We start from the raw sequence: 5565 nt of genomic DNA, 5'->3' as shown, positions 1-5565 counted from the left end.
AAACCAGGTTTTCCAACTATATGATAGACTGTAATTAAATGTAGCCTAAAGAGAAGTATCTAATGCACAATCAATATTAAGGGTTAGGATTGGTTTATTTAGCAGTTCAACTCCTAAGTAGTAGTCAAATATATTTGTTTGATACCTGGTCAATGAAATACTTCTTTAAGGTTCAGCTGGCTGATCGCTCTCACCCTTCCTGTGCAACATGAAAGCTTTAAGTTTGAATTGTCGAGGTATCGGTCATACCTCAATACGTAAATAATTGCATTCTCTCATACATAGCATCAGGCCAAGTTTAATTTTTCTTTTGGAAATAAAATCAGAAAAGTTTGTATTCGATTGTGTGTTCATTTCTTGGATTTCATAACTTCATCGTGTCGCAACCACGTGATCATGCTGGAGGTATTTTCCTGTTTTGGAATAGCAATGTTGTTATCAACATTTCACGTACGATCCTTGGACCAGAGTATGCTGGCTCCTAGGCCAGCCTTTTGGATTATATCCAGTACAGGCACTTTTCGGTTCAAGCGCCTTTCTAGGCCTCTATTTCTGGAAAGCTACATGAAGGGTGAAGTGAGTTGGGCTCCCTCTTAATAACGTGGGACTTGGCAGGCTCCTCACGTGGCGGGTCAACATTAAATGCTCTGAAGATCTTCGTTATCCCCCTGCAGACCCCTGCAAATAGCCGAAATTTCTGTCACACTCAAAGCCTCTCTCGAGCCCAGAGCTGACGACTCAGCTGATTTCCTGTCACGTCAACAGTAGGATAAGACAGGCCTACCCCTCGTTGAGGAAGCATTCTGACGGGTCAAATCATCTGATAGCTTCGCTGACCACCTCCTAAGGCCATCTCGGCCAATCACAGGCACATTCCCAATCGAAGGGCCAATAACAGATCTTGGGATCTCTAGAGGTATGGCTTGCAATATAAATAGCAAGTGATTATGCAGGTAAAAAAGAGTTCTCCAGCCATTACTCTCCTTCATAAATCCACCAAGAACATTCTCTCTATTACTCTCTAGCATCCTCCTTGAGCATTTACTTCTCCAAGAGTGATTTACAGTTTCTTCTTCAAGGATTGACTTAATCATTGGAGGTGGTTTCCCGTCCCGAGAGGCGGCCCACTCTCACCTCTCTTTTGATTTTAGGAGAACTGAATCTGAAGTGAACCTGAACCAGTACGAGGAAGATCAATCTTCCCACAACAAATGTGTTGGTGGATGTTCTTTGGAAATTAAATTGTTGTTTTCATGTTTTGGTAACTTCGGATTGCTTACAAGTTAGTAGGTCATTTATCTACTTGAGTCCATACTCTCATTTGCAAAGTTCACAATGCAATATATTGATGCAATTAGCAAAATTTGTCACCAATGCATGGGCAATCGAAGGCGACTAGAACTCCTACCTTAGCTTAGATGATCACACTAGAGGACTTCCATTGTGATGGCATCATATTAGACCATTTTGGGAATTCTTAATCATGCCAATACGGTCCAAGTTGCGATGAGTGGAACCCATATGACTTGGTCAAATAAGCAGCATCGTTTACGAAGAATTGAGGGTAAATGGACAGGTTTCTTGTCAACATTACTTGGTTGAGATTGCTGCCAAAGATTCATTCTTTAAATATGGATTCATGCACTCGGATCATCGTGGAATCATTTTACATATAGATTCTTCTTCGTAAAGGCTGACCCGGCCATTTAGGTTTGAAGCATTTTGGACATTGGAACCAAGTTTCATTGAAGTGGTTCAGAGACATTGGAATCGGGCATGCACTACATCTCCCTCTTTTGTATTTGCATAGAGTTTAGCTCAGTTGAGCAAGCATCTAAGTTATTGGAATAAAACGGTGGTCGGCAATTTGAAGAACAAATAAGATCAAATTAGGAAAATTTGCTAACATTCGGCTACCTCATTACATAGAAGAGCATTTGATTGGCCCATAAAAGAGAAGGAACTTCAAGCCAAGCTCAAATTGATTCTAAATCAGTGAGAAACTCTATGGTTCAAAAAGTCTAGAGCAAATTGGATTTCACAAGGAGACCGAAACACAAAGTTTTTTCATCCCACTATAGTGAAAAGGAGAGGTCATAATAAAATTCGGGGCATCCATAATGAAGCAATGTTTATTACTGAGCATGATCAAATAGCTGAGGTATTTAACAAACACTTTAAATCAATATTTGGTTCCAACAATCCGACACAAGATGAAAAGTACTTTGACCTGATCAAAGGTCATGTATCCATGGAGGATCAAACTACAGTACTAGCCCCTGCGATCGAAGAAGAGATTCAAGCTGTTGTCTTTGGCTTTGGAGCTTATAAAGCACCTGGCCCAGGTGGGTACAAGTATCTTCTATCATGCAACTTAAGATACATGAAAAGATGAAATCTTCAAATTTGTCAAGGCTTTCTTTCACGAGGACTATTTCTAACCAATCATGAACCATACTTTTAGAACATTAATTCCTAAAGTTGAGTCACCTTCATCCGTAGGAGATTATTAGCCTATAGGTCGGTGCAATGTATGTTATAAAATCATTTCCAAAACCCTTATTAGTAGACTAAAACCTCTTTTGCCCAAACTCTTATCTTTCAACCAAAATGGCTTCATCAAGGGAAGACATATTCAAGATAACATATTAGTTGGGCATGAAATGATCCATATGATAAATCGAAGGAAATGAGCTAAGAGTGGACTCATGGCCATATCTAAGAGCAAAGCCTATGATAGGCTCGAATAGAGCTACATTGAATCGGCCCTGACAAGTTATGATTTCCCCCAAAGATGGATTAAATGGGTTATGTTTTGTATAACCACCACACACTACCCCATTTTGCTCAATGGAAATCCCTAGGAGTCTTTCAAACCTTCAAGGGAATTGAGACAAGGAGATCCTCTCTCTTCCTACATTTTTGTCCTATGTGCAGAAGTGCTCTCATCATATTTAGAAGAGTCAAGAATTAGAAAAAGTTAAAGGGGATCAAACTTGCAAGGGGAGGAGAGAGCTTATCTCACTTAGCTTTTACGGACGACATTATCCTATTTGGTCATTCCACTCAGAAGGAAGCAGGGATTTTTCACAAAATCATTCAAGATTACTGCAGTAGGTAAGGTCAACAGTTAAATATCGACAAGACTCATGCACACTATAGCCCATGCACTTCTAGTAGTCTGAAAAGAATTATGTCTTCTCAATTCCATATCACACCCACAACCGAATTGGACATTTACTTGGGTATTCCTTTAATCAGCGGAAAACTAAAGAAAAACACGATGAAACATTGGTCTAATGGGTGAACGATAGGCTAACAATAGATTACATGCTAGAAGGCAAAATATTTGAGTATGGCAGGAAATCAATTTTTATCCAAGCAACATCATCAGCCATGCCATCCCATTTCATGTCCTGCTTTAAGTTACCAAAGTCGACATCGGAAGAATTGGACAAAGCAAATAGGAATTTCTATTGGTTTAACGGAGCAAAAAGTTTGGTTCACACAATCTGTTGGAACACAATTTGTCAATCAAAGAGATCTGGAGGCCTCAACTTTAAAAAAAAAAATGAAATGGATGAACTTAGCTCTTTTGTCTCAAAAGGCTTGGGAGCTCTTCAATCCCAATCAATCATTATGGGAAGATTGATGAAGCATAAATATTTCAAAGATGCACACTTCCTAGAGGCAAAGGCCAGTACACCTCCTCATGGGGTTGGCGAACGATTTTGCAAGCAAGAGACGTTATGAAATCAGGTTTGCTTCACCTGGTTGGAGATGGTAATGCCATTAGCCCATGGATAGTTCATTGGACACCTACTCTGTACCCTCAACAAGCACCAGCACCACTGCCTCTAGCTCCAAATTTTCCAAAACAATTCTCTTTCTTCATCAATAAACAAATAGACACATGGAATAAAGTGATCCTTAAGCATGGTGGCCATCAGAGTTGGAGGAAGCAATCTCACAAATTCCTTTACCTCTCTTTGATAACCTAATGAAATTATACGGAGTCTTGCAGCATTTGGAAAGTTTAGTGTGGCATTGACATATAGATCAAGCATAGCTCAACCCTTGGAGCATAATAGTACAACATGGATGAAGCTTTGGCATCTCAAGCTAACCCCTAAAGTCATCATTTTATTTGGAAAATTTTGCATAATAAGGTCTTAACACCGGCATTGCTCAAACACAAAGGATGTAGCATATCCACAATGTGTTGTTTCCATGGGTTTGAGCTCAGTGAAGCACAACATCTTTTTCTAGATTGTGGATTCAGTAGACAAGTTTGGTGACATTTAGTCCCATCTCTTTGGATTGCGACTGAACCTCTTCATTCACAAGTAAAAGAATTGATTTTAAATCACGGAAAAAAACAATAGGAAAGCACAAAGTTACATCTTCATCTGAATGCTTTGTGATTAATCTGGAACAATAGCAATCAAGCTATCCATAATCATAGATCAAAGATTCCACGAGAAATTGCACGCACTGCTTCAATTTCAATTGAGGAGTATCTGAGCAAGCCTACACCACAAGTTACAAATTCCAAAGACAATAGAATGATTCACTGGATAGCACCCACAGAAGGTTGGCTCAAAATAAATGTTGACGGTTCTTCTTTTTTGAATGTTGCTTCTAAGACTCAAGCCAGTTATGGCAACATCACGAGAGATCATTTGGGCTAGATGTTATTTTGTTTTTATGAAGGTTGTGGGTCACAATTGGCAGCTATGGCAAAAGCATTGGCAGTAATGTAGTCCTAATCCGGGGACAAAATTTGGGGCTCTTCAATATTATTGTTGAAGGAGACAACTAAGATGTCATCAATCTTTTCTTACATCCTCAAGGAGAACCATGCTGGAAACTTAAGTCCATTATACACAATAGCCAAATTTTAAAACGAGTTTGATTCAATCTAGTTTATTCATACTCTTCGGGAGGGGAATGGCATTGCAAACCGACTTGCAAAGGAAGGTGCAAAGTCCCAATAGAAATTTTGGACTGATTCTCATCCTCCCTTGTTTTTGACTTGGTGTTTATCATTTGATGCTTTAAATTGTAAACAATTCGTTGTTTTAATCTCTAATAAACTACTCTTTTACCCCCCCCCCCAAAAAAAAAAAAAAAAAAAAACTGAGTTTATCAAAATCGAAACAGCCCCACACTGATTAAAAAAACTGGGTTCTTTAACAAATTCTGTGGTTTTTAGGCAGGGCAATATTTTAAATCGAAAGATTAAAAACTGATTTTAACAAATTCTGTTGTTTTGGAGGTGGAACATGAGAATTCAACTCGACCATGGCTTTTCCATTATTTGCGATGAAGGATCAACTTTAATGCGGGTACCTTTATTATGCTCACAAGGGAGTCAACTGTTGAAGCCCATGCTATATATCCGCTCAGGAAGTAGGAAATTTAATAGTAGTTTCATCTCTGCCACCTGCTTCCTGGCTTCATCTCCACTTCTTGTAGGGTGGCAACACAAGGTTTCAATGAACATCCAATGGCAATCGTGCCATGCATGGTATAGAAGCTGTCAATGCTCGAGTTCTTGCCCTT

The sequence above is a fragment of the Hakea prostrata genome, chromosome 8 (genome assembly GCF_041222555.1).
Source record: "Hakea prostrata isolate BN-2017 chromosome 8, UWA_Hpros_2, whole genome shotgun sequence".
Taxonomy (NCBI): Eukaryota; Viridiplantae; Streptophyta; class Magnoliopsida; order Proteales; family Proteaceae; genus Hakea; species Hakea prostrata.
The sequence above is the reverse complement of the archived record's forward strand: the minus strand, read 5'-3'. Positions refer to the sequence as shown.